We start from the raw sequence: 20,455 nt of genomic DNA, 5'->3' as shown, positions 1-20,455 counted from the left end.
GCAGTAGTTAGTGTTTAGGCCATAACTCACTCAAAACAGGTCCAATTGACCTGAAATTTTGACCATGAATAGTTAAGACCCATATCTACAAGTCTTATGAAGACACCAAAGCCCAGAAATGACCATAAGCAAGTCAAACAGCTTGCACAAGTTCGGGTCCAAAAACTGGCCGAACCTAAAATGACCTAAAATGACCTAAAGTGACCAATTTTGGTGCAATTTGACCAGCAATAGTAAAATGACCATAACTTGGTCTACATAACTCAGAATGACCTGAAATTTTGCCCCGCATTCCATAAGACATAGATCTACAAGTTTGTAGTTTTGACCGGAACTCGAAAACCGAGGGAACTAGGTCTTCCGTCTAGGTCAAACTAGTATCCCGAAATCCAGTAAATTGCAAGAAAATGCAGTATACACGGAAATAAACTTGATAACATGTACCAACCCTAAAAGACTATCGAATGTGACATATTAGTAACGTTAAAACCTAAATTACCTAAAACGCATCGAGGGTCGATATATTAAGTTGATTAAGCAAATAATAGCATTCAGTGAATTATTTATCAAACATTATCGTTAGAGACAGTTTAATTAAGTACTGAAACACTTCAAATTGTGTTTCTCAGTTAGCAAAGACTCAGGAAAGGGGAAGGAAACACTAAGTCAGAGCCAAGAGACAGTTATCAGAGGTTTGTGCATAGCTAGTTTTTAACTGATTTTGTTTTGAATATTTCATATGATTAAATGACATATTTTTCTTATGTATTATGTTTAACAAGCATTGGATTTAATTCAATGATTATTTGAAAATTGTTATAGTATGTATGAATTTAGCTTTGTGAAATGGTATTTCCACAGGTATTAAGCATTGTTATGGATTGAATCAATTATGTTTTGGAAAATTGTGATAGAACATGTTTTGAATTGTGATGGTAATTTTCATGGAAAAATGTAAATTTATGATTTGAATTGTGATGAGCATAAAAATTATTGGATATTGAAATTGAATTTGAATCGAATTATATTGTGATTTATGCTCACTAAAAGGATTGTGATATTGTTTTATATCTCACTATAGATGCTTGACTAGGTTATTACCCGTCTCTCTCATTTGTTGAGAAGACAATGGAGTTAGTTGTGTTTTGATTACCATGGTACGTGCACAGGCTTAGATTTTCCTCTGATTTGAGGTTAGATATAAGTTTATTTTATCGTTATGGCCCTTGCGGAAGATTCATTATTGTGATGGTACTGTGCACGATGATTCGACCTCCCCGACCATAGGGAGTTAGAATCTGATTCGACCTCCCCAACCATACGGAGTTAGAATCACATCGAATATGGCCCTTTCGGATTAGTCTTGCATAGTTAGTGAGGTAAAGATTGATTTTTGAGATACATAATGATTTTGGAGATACAGAATGGCTTTTGAATGGTAAAGAATTGTGATTTCAATTATGGTTTATGTATAATTGATTTTGTTGGAATTACTTAAATGGTTAGTCATGATTTGATAAATTGAATTTTATGATCAAAGTCATTTGTACAAATGATTTACATTATTGGCAATGAACATTTTGATTTTTGGAATTTGATGAGTATTCAGATTTCCAAATTATTTACTGTAAATTTTGTCAATGTATATTGTACTATGTTTTAAATTATAGTTGTGCACCACTGAGTTCACCACTCAGCGATAGCTTTGTATGCTGTCGCAGGTAAGAAGAGCATAGAGCAGTGAGTAAGTTTTTTTAAGACACTTTCAGATCAGCTCCAGGTATATCATAGGTATACCCATGTACATAGGTTTTGATGTATGCATGTAATAATATGTATGTAAATTATTTGAGCAGTTGTATAAAAACTCTTGTAAAACATTTTGGTATGTAATTAAACGTAAATTATTGTAAATATAAAGTTGAGATTTCATTTACTTGAATAGTTTTATATCATAAATTTTGAGTCTTGTAATCAATGAAATGTTTCTTTATGATGAGAGTAGTTTGAAAATGAATTGATTGTTTATTGAGAATTGAATTGTGAATTGAAATAAAGTTTATTGGAGTTGTATTTGAGAAAACATATTGGGAGCATTTTCTTTTGCAGGATTGAAGAACTGTTTTCTCAAAATACAGCCGGCACTTTGCCGAAATTTTGAAAAAAATTTTATAACACCAGATTTTAATCTATGACTTAAATTGCCTGAAAATTGTTTTAAAATCCCTTGTAGTATATCTAATGGGTTATCGGTAGGCGAAGTATGATAATTCATTAGGTGTACTACAGGATCATGTTACATCTTACAGGAGATTAGGGTGTGACATAATCAACCCTTTAATCTACCATTTACAAGCAAGAATAAACTGCCCTTAAGGAGTTTCCATGGCTGCCAAAAATACACCTCTCCCTTTAAACATCAAACCTCAAAAATCTCTCCATAACTCAAGTACCAATAACATTCTTACTAACTTTAATGAAGCACTAACCAAAAACACAAACTTACCACTTTGGAAACTCTTCAAAATCTCTCCAAAACTTGGTCTTCTTGCTGCCTATCTACTGCCCAAGTGGTGTAGAATAGTTTTTGTGAAGGAAGCTAGTGAAAAATATGGCTAAATCATGGTTGCATGGAGCTTGGCCATGGATGGCCATGGAGGTTCTTCAATGGAGCAATTCTGCTGGTTCTTGGAGAAGTGAGGAAGAAGATGATCTGTTGTCCAAATGAAGTGGTAGTGGTCCACCTAAATGAGTTAGTGGAGTACTATGTCAAAATTAACTATTAGTTTAATCTAAGATTTTATTTTCCTACATTAAGCTTCCCATTTTTGCTATTTACATTAGGTACCACTAATTTATTTTTTCATGATATTTTCCAAGTGTAATATAATTTATTTTTAATAGACATTTAGGTCAAAAGACAACTCGAAATGTCAAATGATCACAATGCCCCTGTTCAGGTTGCATTCCTGATTTTTCGGTAACACCGGGTTTTGTCCGTTTTTTGATTTCTCACTTTTCTTTGTACTAATTAATTAATTTTTCTTTGATATTTCTAATGGTATTTATACTTCAATAGGTGTCTATTTAAGTCCTAAAAATATTTTCCAGGGTTCCCCGCGGTCCAAGGCTAGTCAATGGTCCACGCTGCGACTTCCCGGTGCAGTCACCCATCGCTAGGGTTCTTGGCTCGTTTAACTTGGTTACATTTCTTTGCTATTATTTTCCTTTGTTTTTCTTGTATTTTCTTTTCTTGTATTTCATTATTTTATTTCTCCTCACTCATATCGAAGTGTAGTTCTAGGCATCCTAGCTATCCGCACAACACTGGTCACCGGAACAGTAGAACGCACTATCGAACTTTGGGGTGTTACAATTCTCCTCCCTTTAAAATAAATTTCATCTCGAAATTTTACCTGGCATTAGTCTCTGAACAGCTGTGGGTGCTGTCTCCTCATATCCTCTTCACGTTCCCAAGCAGCTTCCTGGCCTGAATGATGGTTCCACAGCACTTTAACCAGGTGTATCTGTTTGTTTCTCAGCTACTTCACCTCATAAGTCAGAATTTCTATGGGTTCTTCCTCATAGGAGAGGTTTGGATTTACCTTAATCTCTTCAACTGATAGTACATGAGATGGGTTTGATCTGTACCTCCTTAACATGGACACATGGAAGACACTGTGTATCCTTGCTAACCCCGGAGGTAATGCCAACCGATATGCCAAAGGACCCACTCTTTCCAGAACCTCATATGGTCCGATGAAACGAGGACTCAGTTTCGCCTTTCTGCCAAATCTCATAATCATCTTCCAAGTAGAAACTTTGAGGAATACCTTATCACCCACTGCATATTCAATATCTCTTCTCTTCAGATCAACATAGGACTTCTGACGGTCTGATGCAGCCTTGAGTCTATCTCGGATCAATCTGATCTTTTCCTCTGTCTGCTGAATAATTTCTGGCCCAATCATGTTTCTTTCACCTACTTCATCCCAACATAGGGGAGTTTTGCACTTTCTACCATACAAAGCTTCATATGGAGGCATCCCAATGCTTGATTTGTCACACCTGTAGGGGTGGAGCGTGAGGCGAAATATCATCCATTAGAATTATATAAAATGCACCAGGTAATGCCCAGGAAAGATGGTGGAGTCACAATGGTCTCACTTAAGTACCACCTCCTTAGACAGCATTTCCTAGACATGCACTTCATACAATCCTAATAGAATCAAACCACTGGTAAGCACCGTCTTCCCATAACACTACCACGGTACTAAGGATTTATGCCACGAAGGCATAGATAGACAGGAGTCGCCACCCGGGTAATAACCGGGACATATTCAGTGTTTCTTCCGAGGGTCATGGATGGCAACTTACTCCTTGCAGAGTTTCCATAACCGTCATTACCATAGCCCAATGTCTAGGTTCGGGATAGTGGGTACGTAAGGGGAAGGTGTTAGGCACCCCTTACGCTTGGTCTAACCTCGTTAATTCGAGTGCCAGTCCTCTACTAATGTTTCTAGAAGTCGTGTTTATTATTCCTTTATTAAACTTTATCCTAAAAAATGCAATTCTAATCCTACACACGCAAGTAATTCACAAAAAGGGTTGTTGTTTACACACAATTTTCATGCACAAGTAATTCCTATCTATGGGGTTGCTAATTATTTAAATGATATTTACCAGATGACTAAAATTAATTTATTATTGGGAATTTAATTTACAAACAAATTCAATTTCAAATAACCCTATGTTTCTATTTAACCTAATTAATTAATTTTCACCAAGTTACCCTAAGGATAATTGAACTAAGTTAATTATGTACATGTGTAATTTATTCTAATATCACATAAGTCCCAAACAATCACAACCTAATAAAGATTTCTAACATGCAAATTTATTTTACAATTACTAAGTATTAAATTAAATTTATTTTACATGCCAATATTAGTTTAATTTACAAACAAGATTAATTTTAATTTACAAAGTATTTATTTAAATTAATTACATGCAAAAGTCAGTTAAATTAAAAACAAAGTTAATTTTAATTTACCAAATGAAAGTTCTATTATTACTACAATTTCATGCCAATGGTTATTCGAAAGTTTAGAGCTACTTACTTGTTGATAAATGCAGTTGTCATTGGGGCAAGCTACCCTTAAAAAAGGGTCTTCTCTTCTAGTATGGCAATGATATCACAGCTTACTCGCTTAGCTCCATATAAGCTCCACGCAAATGCCCTCTTTGGTACTTACCTTAGGGCTACTTACCAATTTTGTTTGTAATAAAAATAAAGAAACTAAAGAAAATAAAAGAAATAAAGAGATGAAACTAAACATGTGCAGAGTTGTGTATCCCCTCAAATTAAACATGATTACATGATCCATATGAACATATAAAATAAATTGAAGACAAAGAGCATAGAATTAAAATATTGTGTGGCATAGATCTTGAAAAGAAAATAATAAAAAACTGACCTTATAGAAATCTTGTATGCAAATCTTCTTGAAGAAAAGAAAAAAAATAAGAAAGAACTCAAAGAGTCTTGAATATCTCTAAATTTCCTATAGCTCTGAATTTTCTCTTCCTCTTTCCTCCCATCATCCCCTTCTTCTCTTCTCTAGTAGGGTATTTATAGGGTTTTGGGAGAGAGGTGTGATAGGGTTTGGAGTCTTAGGATGATAAAGTTTAGATGACTTAAACAACTACAATTCTGAGTCGAATAAGACTGGGATATGGGTGAGGTGTTTCAACCAATAGGAAGACAGAAAAAAATGGAAGGCACCAATAGGGAATGAGGAAGAGGTGTGGTAGGATTTGGAGTCTTAGGATGATAAAGTTTAGATGACTTAAACAACTACAATTGCAGAATTCGAATAAGACTGGGATATGGGTGAGGTGTTTCAACCAATAGGAAGACAGGAAAAAATGGAAGGCACCAATAGGGAGTGAGGAAGAGATATTTTGTTATTTTAATTTTTAGAAAATAATTAAATGGGTCCCATTTAAAATTCCTAACTAGGCTTTCTTAGGCCCATAGAGCCCAATTAAACTTAATTAGATCCATTTAAGAACTACCCATATTAAATTTAAACAAAATAAAATTTTATTTAAATTTAATTAAATTAATTTCCCCAAAACTTTATTATTATTTTTTTATTTTTTCAAGATCATGCCACGAAATTAATAATTCAGCTCCATGCCTCCAATTACATCTTACAGTCATATAATTTTTCATCATCGGGTTTCCCACGGCCTCAATGCACATACTCATAACAAAATAAGGGTCTACGCTTGCCCCCACTTTGGCGAAATTTGAAATCAATGGTAATTCATTGCTCAAGTTTCATAAAAGTGAAAATCAAATTTCTAATAACTATGAAACATTGGCTATGTGGATCAAGTATATCTTGCTCGGTCGACATATTTCTATGTTATGAGACTAGCTACGGTCTCATAATAGTAATAATTGTGTCATGTGAAAACGAGTGTATCTTGCTCTGTCGATACACTCTGCGTCATGAGACTAGCTATGGTCTCATAATGGTGATAATCGTGTCATGTGAAAATTGAGTGCATCTTGCTCTGCCGATACACTCTGTGTTATGAGACTAGCTACGGTCTCATACAATGCTGATAATCGTGTCATGTGAAAATTGAGTGCATCTTGCTCTGTCGATACACTCTGTGTTATGAGACTAGCTACGGTCTCATAACAGTGATAACTTTGTAATGTGAAAATCGAATGCATCTTACTCTGTCGATACACTCTGCATCATGAGACTAGCTACGGTCTCATGATAATGGAAACTCTGTGTTTTGAAATGTTTTGGATTCGTATTTAGGACCGCAGTCCTAAACTACCTACGTATCTCCCTCGCTATCCTGAGGAAGAATCAGACCCACTCGTAGTTCGACACTTGAAACTGTGGTGATGCATGTTCTTCTACGCCTTACACACCTACAGGTGACATGTTGATGCGTGTTCTTCTACGCCTTACACAACTATGCCATGTGCCCTAAACAACGTCTAAGGACTTACCAAAAAACATCTATCATGAAATGTTGTGGGTTCGTATTTAGGACCACGATCCTAAACTACCTACGTATCCCCCTCGCTATCCTGAGGAAGAATCAGAACCCCTCATAGTTCGACACTTGAAACTGTGGTGATGCATGTTCTTCTACGCCTTACACACCCACAAGTGACATGTTGATGCATGTTTTTCTATGCCTTACACAACTTTGTCATGCGCCCTAAACAACGTCTAAGGACTTACCAAAAAATATCTAATTCATGATTTGAAAAAAAAATTAGGATGACTGGGTCTCAAAATTCTCTCTGATTTTTATGCTTCCTGTATGCTACTTCCTATCATGGGCATGCTGATTTTGCTAGAGATTCTAAAAAAAACTTAGTCCTCTGTGGGGACCTCTTTTTGTAAAAACTTTCTTATAACCTCAACTTTTTTTGAGAAAAATTATTCACCAAAAAAAGACTTCCTTAAGGTCACAATATAATTTCTCTCTGATTTTTCTTTTTCTTCTCTCCCCCCATGATTTCTGCCTTGACTCATTTCTCTTCCATGAACTCCATTCTCTGTGCCCTAACTTTTGCCTGAAATGCCTTTTTCGGTTTTCATCTCAGCGGGCTTGCTCTAACTTTTGCCTAAGCGGCCCTTTCTGGTTTTCCACTTAGCGAGCTCTCTTTTTTCTTTTCTTTTTCTTGTTCTTTTTCTCTCTTTTTTTTCTTTGAAATTAGACAATCACCAGGATATTCATATCAAGCACCTATTCTATCATGCTCACAAGACAATAGGTTAAATCAAAACAATGCAGTTCAATTACTTAATCTTTTGATGTATCCCTCAAGACACAAACATTCACAATCATAATTAAATAAAACCTATTCCTGGTTAATGCAATAAAAACTTCTTTATTTATTCAGGTACACCATTACTCCCTCTTACATTTAGTTTTGCTAAATTTCTAACCTTCCAAAGTTAGAAATAAGCTTTATAACCTGCCGAATGGCCTTTTCAGGTTTTCCATCCAGATCTTCTCTCATCTCTCCTTTTGCCTAGACTGCCTTTTGTAGGTTTTCAATCTAGCATTTTCTTTTCTTTTCTTTTCTTTTTTTTCTTTGACCCTTATTTTTGCCTCAACCGTCTTTTGTAAGTTTTCAGCCTAGCGGGCCTATCTCACACAAAGTATTGTTTGAGCTTGTCTAAGTTGACTGGTTCTTGAAATTCATTCCCATCCAGGTCTGATATTCTTACAGTAGCAAGATCTTTTTGACTATGTGTGGACCATCCTAGCTTGGGTTAAGCTTTCCTCTTAAATCAAAAGGGATGGGCCGAGCTTATTTCAAAACCATGTCTCCCTCTTTGATCTTTATTGGCTTCACCTTCTTATTAAAGGCTCTAACTATCTTCCTCTGATAAGCTTGCATATGATACAAGGCTCACATCCTCTTTTCATCAATCAAAGCTAATTCTTCATATCTCTTCTAAGCCCACTCATTTTTTTAGGATCTTAGCTTCTAGCATCACTCTTAAGGATTTGAGCTCTCACTTAATGGATAGCATTGCTTTAGTCCCATGCACTAAAGAGAATGGAGTTGCCCCCATGGATGTCCTTGCAGTACTACGATGACCTTAAAGAACATAAGGGAGTTTTTCAGGCCTATCCTTATATGTTTTGAACATTTTTTCCCAACTAGAACCTTTCCATTCATATGGGGACCACACATTCCTGCATGTACTTCTTTCATTATTTGGTCAGCCTATTTTTCTATCACACACATAAGAGTTTGTAGAATTGCCCCCCAGCTAAAGTAAGTTGAGCAGCTAATTTATGAATTATTGCTCTATCTCTTTTGTAGGCTTATTGCGAGTATTCTCTCACTTCCAGAGACCTCCTTATGTCTTCATATCATTTTCCTTCTCCCTCTAGGTCAACAGGTGCCACTATTAATTCTTCATAGCATGAAATTTTACTCCTCATTAGGATAACTAGCCAAGTCAACTTTTGATCATTCTTTTCCTATGGGGACATTAGCTTGGCTTGGGAATCAGCCATCTAATTTTAAGCTCGAGGCATGTGCTTTTTGGTACTTTGTTAACAAGGCTATAAATTTATCTCTTTCTTCTTGGGTTAAATCTTCAGCTAACTTAATGTCTTTAGGATTATTTGGTGTACCCAAATTAATAGAGATCGATTTTGATGCATTAATAGAAACTGATTCTAAATGATTATGAATGCCATGCATATGCCCATTAGAATAAACATCAAACAAGTAAGCAGAAGGACTGTGAATGTTATTGATCTTTGCCTCGAAATCTTTATCAAGTACATCAGAATTGGAAACATCAATATCACTACTGTGAGCATTACAAAAGACAAACTCAAACTTAGGAGTGTAACTTTAGGTTCTTGGCTTCCATGCAGTATTTAGATCAATGGTGCTGATTTTCTGCTCTAATTCTTTCACATGTGATAACTCCTGATCATATGTCAAGGTAATTGCCCCCCTCTTTCAAGAACTTAGGAGGCTTTGGCTCTTCTTCCTCTTCTGTTGACTCATAGCCCAAACCATAACTCGTGATCTGTCCCATCATCTCAAGAAAAGTCACCAGACCATCTATACTTTCTCCTAGGCCTGTGCTAAGAAAAAACTCCATCCCTTTCTTCATAGTAGCCACTTTTAGATCCATCTAGTTTTTATAGATCTCAACAACTTGAAAATCAGACACTAGTGGAACTAAACCATCTAGTTGTCATGCAACTACCTCCTTATCAAAATTGGTCCAAACATCTAAAGGACCCTCATCATAGCTAGAATTATCACAAATATCCACAACCATTATAGATTGAGGTTCATTGGGCTTTTGGATGGGTTGGATAGGTTCACTGGGCTTTTGGATGGGTTGGATAAGTTCATTGGGCTTTTGGATGGGTTGGATAGGTTCACTGGGCTTTTGGATGGGTTGGATAAGTTCATTGGGCTTTTGGATGGGTTGGATAAAGTCAATAATTTTGTTAGGGTTATTTGGAGTGATGGAGATCATGTAGAGATCTGATGTAGGTGGAAATTTTGGCTAGCTATGGGGCTTTTGGGTTGATTTTCTGTGTCAATTATCCTTTTGGCATCAATTAGGTCTTAGATATCATGCTTAAGTCGAAAGCATCAGTCGGTGTCATAACTGTGGGCTTGGTAGGACCGGTAACATTGGTTGATATCATAGCTAGGTGGGAGTGGATTTGGTAGTGGTCTGGGTGCTAAGAGCTATAGGAGGTCTTGAGTTTTGAGATGCTCCAAAACTTCGGATAAAGGTTGGCTGAATTGGAAAAATCTCCTTGGGGTGTGGGACACAATTTGAACCTCAATAACTTTAATGCCACTTAATTGGCCTACCTTGGGGCCTCTTTCTAAAGTTGACCACAATTGTCTCTTCTAGCTCAAACATCTTGGCATTCAATATTTCGTCAAGCACGGCCATAGTTTTTTCCATCTTAAGTTGTGTAGGAGAAATCCTTACTAGTCTCTTCCATTCCCTAACCCAAGTGACCTGATTGGAAGTCTCTTTGGTGTGTTTTGAGGCTATGTTTGCTCAAAAAAAAAAAAAAAAGGATTTAAGGGTTAACCTAATCATGCTATGTACATGAATGCAATGCATGAATGGACCATTTTTTTTTCTTTTTTTCCTTTTTTTTTTTTTTTTTGCCTTTACTTTTACTAAACCAAAACCGAACCATACCAATAGAACCAAAACTGAACCCAAAACCAGACCATATAAACTGAACTAAAATCGGATCAAAGACTGAATCAAAACTGAAAAAAAAAAAAAAATCTCCATAACTGAATCTTCGCCCCCTTATACCTTCAACTCTCACGTGCAGGGTAAGAAAAAAAAAATTCTATCCTAGGCTATGGTACACTGGACACACCAACAGGGGTGGTCCAGGACGATCCTTCCCTCACAAACAAAGGATTTATATCCTTAAAGTTTAACCATAAGTAAGCATCCTCTTGCTTAACATGGGTTTTGAAATGGACTTGGGCCTATACACACATTGGGCCTATGCATAGGCCTAAGTTCATCTCAACTACCACTAGAACTTATGGTTTGAACAGTAAGGATACAAATCCAGCACAACAAAAATCTACGGGGTACCTAGGGTTGAAATCTATGGCTCATGGGCTTTATTGGGTAGGAAAAGGGTCACCCATGCGAGAGCTTGTCCATTAAGCACAACGGCCGGAGCTGTGGCTCTTTTATATACTCGAAGGTACGGGCATGCGGTGCTAGCATTCACCAATTTGTCATAGCTCTAGTAGAACCATGGTCTCCTTGGCTAGTACTAACGAGGCTAAAAGGCTAAGGGTGATCCGTGTGATAGTGTAGTGCAATGCAAAAAGTTTAACAAAGGAATAATATTAGACTAATAGAAACATGTTGGAGTAACTATCCATTTAGTTCCCCAGTGGAGTCGCCAAACTGTAGGGGTGGAGCGTGAGGCGAAATATCATCCATTAGAATTATATAAAATGCACCAGGTAATGCCCAGGAAAGATGGTGGAGTCACAATGGTCACACTTAAGTACCACCTCCTTAGACAGCATTTCCTAGATATGCACTTCATACAATCCTAATAGAATCAAACCACTGGTAAGCACCGTCTTCCCATAACACTACCACGGTACTAAGGATTTATGCCATGAAGGCATAGATAGACAGGAGTCGCCACCCGGGTAATAACCGGGACATATTCAGTGTTTCTTCCGAGGGTCATGGATGGCAACTTACTCCTTACAGAGTTTCCACAACCGTCATTACCATAGCCCAATGTCTAGGTTCGGGATAGTGGGTACGTAAGGGGAAGGTGTTAGGCACCCCTTACGCCTGGTCTAACCTCGTTAATTCGAGTGCCAGTCCTCTACTAATGTTTCTAGAAGTCTTGTTTATTATTCCTTTATTAAACTTTATCCTAAAAAAATGCAATTCTAATCCTACACACGCAAGTAATTCACAAAAAGGGTTGTTGTTTACACACAATTTTCATGCATAAGTAATTCCTATCTATGGGGTTGCTAATTATTTAAATGATATTTACCAGATGACTAAACTTAATTTATTATTGGGAATTTAATTTACAAACAAATTCAATTTCAAATAACCCTATGTTTCTCTTTAACCTAATTAATTAATTTTCACCAAGTTACCCTAAGGATAATTGAACTAAGTTAATTATGTACATGTGTAATTTATTCTAATATCACATAAGTCCCAAACAATCACAACCTAATAAAGATTTCTAACATGCAAATTTATTTTACAATTACCAAGTATTAAATTAAATTTATTTTACATGCCAATATTAGTTTAATTTACAAACAAGATTAATTTTAATTTACAAAGTATTTATTTAAATTAATTACATGCAAAAGTCAGTTAAATTAAAAACAAAGTTAATTTTAATTTACCAAATGAAAGTTCTATTATTACTACAATTTCATGCCAATGGTTATTCGAGAAGTTTAGAGCTACTTACTTGTTGATAAATGCAGTTGCCATTGGGGCAAGCTACCCTTAAAAAAGGGTCTTCTCTTCTAGTATGGCAATGATATCCCTGGATTACTCCCGTTTAGCTCCATATAAGCTCCACGCAAATGCCCTCTTTGGTACTTACCTTAGGGCTACTTACCAATTTTGTTTGTAATAAAAAATAAAGAAACTAAAGAAAATAAAAGAAATAAAGAGACAGAAACTAAACATGTGCAGAGTTGTATATCCCCTCAAATTAAACATGATTACATGATCCATATGAACATATAAAATAAATTGAAGACAAAGAGCATAGAATTAAAATATTGTGTGGCATAGATCTTGAAAAGAAAACAATAAAAAACTATCCTTATAGAAATCTTGTATGCAAATCTTCTTGAAGAAAAGAAAAAAAAAATAAGAAAGAACTCAAAGAGTCTTGAATATCTCTAAATTTCCTATAGCTCTGAATTTTCTCTTCCTCTTTCCTCCCATCATCCCCTTCTTCTCTTCTCTAGTAGGGTATTTATAGGGTTTTGGGAGAGAGGTGTGATAGGGTTTGGAGTCTTAGGATGATAAAGTTTAGATGACTTAAACAACTACAATTGCAGAATTCGAATAAGACTGGGATATGGGTGAGGTGTTTCAACCAATAGGAAGACAGAAAAAAATGGAAGGCACCAATAGGGAATGAGGAAGAGGTGTGGTAGGAATTGGAGTCTTAGGATGATAAAGTTTAGATGACTTAAACAACTACAATTGCAGAATTCGAATAAGACTGGGATATGGGTGAGGTGTTTCAACCAATAGGAAGACAGGAAAAAATGGAAGGCACCAATAGGGAGTGAGGAAGAGAGTGGGGTCAAGGAGGAGAGAGATATTTTGTTATTTTAATTTTTAGAAAATAATTAAATGGGTCCCATTTAAAATTCCTAACTAGGCTTTCTTAGGCCCATAGAGCCCAATTAAACTTAATTAGATCCATTTAAGAACTACCCATATTAAATTTAAACAAAATAAAATTTTATTTAAATTTAATTAAATTAATTTCCCCAAAATTTTATTATTATTTTTATTTTTTTCAAGATCATGCCACGGAATTAATAATTCAGCTCCATGCCTCCAATTACATCTTACAGTCATATAATTTTTCATCAATATTTTTCCAAATCTCAACTCCAACATTTTTCTCAACACAACATGTTTCTCAACTCAAATCCATAGTGATTTTTCAAAGATTGCGATACAAGAAATATAATACAATTTTTACCAACCAAAATAACTCATAATTATTTTACAACTTCAAGGTACAATTTGAATTTACAACTGCTCAAACTAAAAACAATATGTACATACAGTGGTCATACATTACAGTACAAAATGCAAAATGTTGGTATACTCATTATACCCGGTAATCTCTCGCTGGAGGTACTAGCAGCCTAGTCTGCAGCCCTGTCTATCTGTCTACCTACGACAGCAATAAAAAGCTATCGCTGAGACGATGTCTCAGTGGTGCACAACATTAACCAAATATAATTTAAATCACAATTCATAAATCATATAAATAGTGGATACTTAAAACCATAGTTAATTTCAAGACAGTAATTGTCAACAAGAATTTAAACTCCATTTCTCAATATCACAATAAATTTCAATAAGTCAGATCATGGTTCAATTCAAAAAACAGTATATGTCAATAAGAGTTTAAATTCATTTCACAATTTCACAATACATATCAATAAATCACACACAGCTTAATCATGTTCCAAAGTTCAATTCGTCCCAAACGCCGATGGCTAATGAGGTATTCAATTCATCCCAAAAGTCGATGACTAATAAGGAATAACATAGCTAGCTAGCAAAAATATGAGTACTCATCCAATTCGTCCTCAATAGGCACACACCTCAACACTTCAGCCAGAGAGGGAATTCAATTCGTCCCACTAGAGAAGCTAGCGAGGAATACAATCAATATACATGATAGCTGTGGTTTCAAACCATTTCCAATGCTTTTCAATCAATAAGTATCCATCAATATCATTCAAACAATTTCTCACAATTTCAAACCATTTACAGTGCTTTTCAAGCGATAAATATCCATTCAAACACATTTCCACAATTTAAAACAATAATGTACAAATAGTCATAATTCATTTCAATTGAAAAATTCAAATGAAATAGTTGTTGTGCACAAACCTCTGATGACTGTCTCCTGGTCTGGGCTCAGTGTTTCTTTCCCTTTCCCTGAGTCTTTACTAACTGAGAAACACAATTTGAAGTGTTTCAGTACTAAATTAAACAGTCTCTAACAATAATGTTCGATAAATAATTCACTGAAAGCTATTATTTGCTTAATCACCTAATATACCGACCCTCGATGCGTTCTAGGTAATTTAGGTTTTAGTGTCACTAATATGTCACATTCGATAGTGTTTTAGGGTTGGTACTCGTTACCAATTTCATTTCCTTGTTTAGTGCATTTTATTGCAAATTGCTGTATTCCGGTATACTAGTTTGACCTAGCCGGACGACCTAGTTCCCTCAGTTTTCGGGTTTCGGTTAAAACTACAAACTTGTAGATCTATGTCTTATGGAACGCAGGGAAAAATTTTAGGTCATTCTGAGTTAAGTAGACCAAGTTATGGTCATTATACTATTGCTAGTCAAATGGCATCAAATTAGGTCAATTTTAGGTCAATTTGGTCAACTTTGGTTCGGCCAGTTTTTGGACCCGAACTTGTGCAAGCTGTTTGACTTGCTTATGGTCATTTCTGGGCTTTGGTTTCTTCATAAGACTTGTAGGTATGGATCTTAACTATTCATGGTTAAAATTTCAGGTCGATTGGACTGTTTTGAGTGAGTTATGACCTAAATACTAACTGCTGCCAAATTGGTCAATTTTCAGGCCTCAATTGTACTCAATCCGAATTGGTCATTTTTCATGTCACCTTGCAAGCAGAATTTTGGTATGCTTTCTCAATGAAAGTTGGCACATTTTGTGCCTAGTTTCACCTCCAATTGGTCTCATACCAATTGAGGTTACACATTTATAGTTATAGGCTAAAATGCATACTGCCCTTAATTACCTTGCTTAAACATACATCAATGACACATTTACCTTACTATATGTCCACTTCCCTTACCAATTCTGTTTTGGTACATTACCAAAACCATATACCACTTCACTTTAAAATCACTTTGGGCATATTACACACATCCTCAATACACCAAATAAACTCAAATTTACAAAGTCTAAGTACAATCACATATACACATAAACATTACTAATTCCTACATACAATTTACACAACTAATTTATATACATATCCATCAATCCTCAATGTCATAATTCTGCCAATATCTTTATGAACTCATACATTTATCAAAGAGTCCCAAGGCTGCCGAAATGTTCTATAATACCAAAGTGTCCCACAATTCGTCAATCTCCAAGTCAAGTACACAATCACCACATTTTCATGGAAATAACTTACTAGGATATTAAATCCCTCTACTCAACATGAATTTACATCAAATATATGTAATAATAAATCATCAAATACACAACTCCATGGCTATCCAAACTGGATATATCAAGAACTCTTCAAACTTGAAAATTTTCTTCACCAAGCACACACCCATAACATGTACACAAAGTTTAACAAAGCAATATTCAAAATTGTAAACTTACCTATGGTTGGGACTTGCTAAACCTTGACTAAACTTCTTGATTTTGGTATCAAGCTCTTCCTTATGATGTGTAGACAATCTTTAATGAAGAAACCTAAATGATTGGAAGTGAAATGAGGAGGTTAAATGAAGCTTAAGGAAAACGGCAATGGTGGACTTCCAATCCTTCATTTCGGCAAGGTTAAGAGCATTTGGAGAAGATGAAGTTTCTGATGGTGTAATGGAATTACAGCTGCCCCATTTTTTTTTTATTTTATTCATTAGTGGCCCACTCACACAAATTAATCATTTAATAAGTTAAATTCGCACTTATTCCACATTAAACCCTTAATTCTTGTTATTTACTTTAGGTACCACCAAATTAATTTTTCATTTTATTTTCTAAGTGTAATATTATTTATTTTTAATGGACATTTAGGTCAAAAGACAATTCGGGATGTCAAATGACCATAATGCCCCTGTTCGGGTTGCATTCCCGATTTTTCGGTAACCCCGGGTTTTGTCCATTTTTACGATTTCTCACTTTTCTTTGTACTAATTATTTAATTTTTCTTTGATATTTCTAGTGATATTTATACTTCAATTGATGTCTCTTTAAGTCCTATAAATATTTTCCAGGGTTCCCGCATCCAGTATTAGTCAACGGTCCACGCCGTGACTTCCTGCATGATCACCCATCGCTAGGGTTCTCGGCTCGCTTAACTTGGTTACATTTCTTTGCTATTATTTTTCCTTTGTTTTTCTTTTATTTTCTTTTCTTGTATTTCATTATTTTATGTCTCCTCCCTCATATCAAAGTGTAGTTCTAGGCATCCTAGCTGTCTGGACAACACTTGTCACCAGAACAGTAGAACGCACTACCGAACATAGGGGTGTTACAATTCTCCCCCCCTTAAATAAATTTCGTCTCGAAATCTTACCTGGTATTAGTCTCTGAATAGCTGTGGGTGCTGTCTTCTCATATCCTCTTCACGTTCCCAAGTAGCTTCCTGGCCAGAATGATGGTTCCACAGCACTTTAACCAGGTGTATCTATTTGTTCCTCAGCTGCTTAACCTCATAAGCCAGAATTTTTATGGGTTCTTCCTCATATGAGAGGTCTAGATTTACCTCAATCTCTTCAACTGATAGTACATGAGATGGGTCAGATATGTACCTCCTTAACATGGACACATGGAAGACACTGTGTATCCTTGCTAGCTCTGGAGGTAATGCCAACCGATATGCCAAAGCACCCACTCTTTCCAGAACCTCATATGGTCCGATGAAACGAGGACTCAGTTTCCCCTTTCTGCCAAATCTCATAATCCTCTTCCAAGGAGAAACTTTGAGGAATACCTTATCATCCACTACATATTCAATATCTCTTCTTTTCAAATCAACATAGGACTTCTGACGGTCTGATGCAGCCTTGAGTCTATCTCTAATCAATCTGATCTTTTCCTCTGTCTACTGAACAATTTCTGGCCCAATCATCTTCCTTTCACCTACTTCATCCCAACATAAGGGAGTTCTGCACTTCCTGCCATACAATGCTTCATATGGAGGCATCCCAATGCTTAATTGGTAGCTGTTGTTATAAGCAAACTCAATCAAAGGCAAGTGTGTATCCCAACTACCTTCAAATTCAATCACACAAGCCCGTAGCATATCCTCCAATATCTAGATAACCCTTTCAGACTGGCCATCTATCTGTGGGTGGAATGCTGTGCTGAAGTTCAATCTAGTTCCTAGGGCTCTCAAGACTACCCTAATCTAGAAGTGAACCTAGGATCTCTGTCAGATACAATTGATACTGGCACTCCATGCAATTTTACAATCTCATATATGTACAATCTGGCCAATCTTTCCAGGCTATAGTCCATCCGAACTGGCAAAAAGTGAGCAGACTTGGTCAATCTGTCAACTATAACCCATACTGCATCATGACTACTCTGTGTCCTTGGAAGTCCTGTAACAAAATCCATAGTTATTCGTTTCCATTTCCACTCTGGTATTGACAAAGGATGTAACAAACCAGCTGGAACTTGATGTTCTGCCTTTACTTGCTGACAAGTTAGGCATTTGGAAACAAACTCAGCTATATCCCTCTTCATGCCCATCCACCAGTAATGCTCTTTCAATCCTCTGTACATTTTAGTTCCACCAGGGTGCATAGCAAATAGAGACTCATGTGCTTCCTTCATAATGATCTGTCTCAATTCCACATCAATAGGAACGCACATTCTGCCCTGATGTAGCAATAAACCATCATTTCTCACAGAGAATTCAGGTTTCTTGCCCTGCTGGACTTCTTTCAGTAGCTTCTGATATTTTTCATCACTATGAGCAGCCATTATGATCTGATCAGTCAACACTGGCTGTACATGCCATGCAACTACTGTCTGTCCCTCATCATCAATCTCTAAACTGGCATGCTGTGCTTTCAACTCATATACCATGGACATGGGAGAAACTCTGAGACTTGCCATAGTCTTGCGACTTAAGGCGTCAGCCACCACATTTGCTTTCCCTGGCTGATAGTCTATTAAGCAATCATAATCTTTGATGAGTTCTAACCATCTCCTCTGCCTCAAATTTAATTCCTTCTGGGTGCCTAAATACTTCAAGCTCTTGTGATCTGTGTAAATGTAGCATTTCTCTCCATACAAATAGTGTCTCCAGATCTTCAGAGCAAAAACAATAGCTGCTAGCTCCAGATCATGTGTTGGGTAGTTCCTTTCATGCGGTTTCAGCTGGCGTGATGCATAAGCAATGACATTCTGATCTTGCATCAGTACACAGCCTAACCCATTGTGAGAAGCATCACTATAAACTGTGTATTCTTTACCCGAAGTACGTAAAGTGAGGACTGGAGCTTCAGTTAAACACCTCTTCAACTCATCAAAACTTTGCTAGCATTTATCAGTCCACTGAAATTTTACATCTTTCCGAAGCAGTTTGGTCAGTGGAGAAGATAACATAGAAAACCCCTTCACAAACAGACGGTAATATCCAGCTAAACCCAGAAAACTGCGAATTTCTATGATGTTCCTGGGCAGCTTCCAATTAAGGATAGCTTCTACCTTGCTGGAATCTACCTTAATCCCTTCAGCTGACACAACATGTCCCAAAAAGGAGATTTCTTTCAGCCAAAATTCACATTTCGACAATTTGGTGTATAGCTGTTTCTCCCTTAAAGTCTGTAGTACAATCCGCAGATGTCTGTCATGCTCCTCTGCATTCCTTGAATATATCAAAATGTCATCAACAAACACCACCACAAATTGATCAAGATATGGTCTGAAGATACTGTTCATCAGATCCATAAAAGCAACTGGAGCATTTGTTAACCCGAATGGCATTACTAGAAACTCATAGTGGCCATATCGAGTTCTGAAAGCAGTTTTTGGAATACTCTGCTCTTGCACCTTCAACTGATAATAACCAGATCGCAAATCAATTTTGGAGAATACAGTTGCACCCTTCAACTGATCAAACAGATCATCAATGCGAGGCAATGGATATCTGTTCTTTATTGTTATCTTATTCAACTGCTGGTAGTCAATGCATAAGAGGAGAGTGCCATCCTTCTTCTTAACAAACAACACTGGTGCTCCCCAAGGTGACACACTAGGGCGGATGAAGCCCTTTTCAAGTAGTTCTTGCAATTGTATCTTCAACTCCTTCAACTCTGCTGGTGCCATTCTGTATGGCGTTATGGAGATTGGATCCACACCAGGCATAACATTAATTTCAAACTGCACTTCTCTTTCCGGAGGTAATCCTGGTAATTCATCAGGAAACACATCTGGAAAGTCATGTACTGTAGGGATATCCTTCAATGCTGGACTCCCCACTTGGGTGTCTACCACATGTGCCAAGTAGGCTTCACACCCCTTTCTAATCATTTTTCTGGCTAGTGCAGCCGAAATGATGTTTGATGGCAATAACTGCCTTTCCCCATGTATTATTACCACATCACTGTACTGAGGAAGGCCAAAAGTGACTATCTTCAGCCTACAGTCAATCATGGCATGATGCCTAGCTAACCAATCCATGCCCAAGATGATATCATAATCTCTGAAGGGCATTTCAATCAAATCAGATAGAAAAGTGTGTCCTTGGATCACCAAAGGACAATCTCTATACATTCTATTAACCCTGACCTCCTGTCCTAGCAGACTTGTTACTAGCACCTCAAAGTCCATTTTTGTACATGGAACAGCAATGCAATCAATG

The sequence above is a fragment of the Hevea brasiliensis genome, chromosome 4 (genome assembly GCF_030052815.1).
Source record: "Hevea brasiliensis isolate MT/VB/25A 57/8 chromosome 4, ASM3005281v1, whole genome shotgun sequence".
Taxonomy (NCBI): Eukaryota; Viridiplantae; Streptophyta; class Magnoliopsida; order Malpighiales; family Euphorbiaceae; genus Hevea; species Hevea brasiliensis.
The sequence above is the reverse complement of the archived record's forward strand: the minus strand, read 5'-3'. Positions refer to the sequence as shown.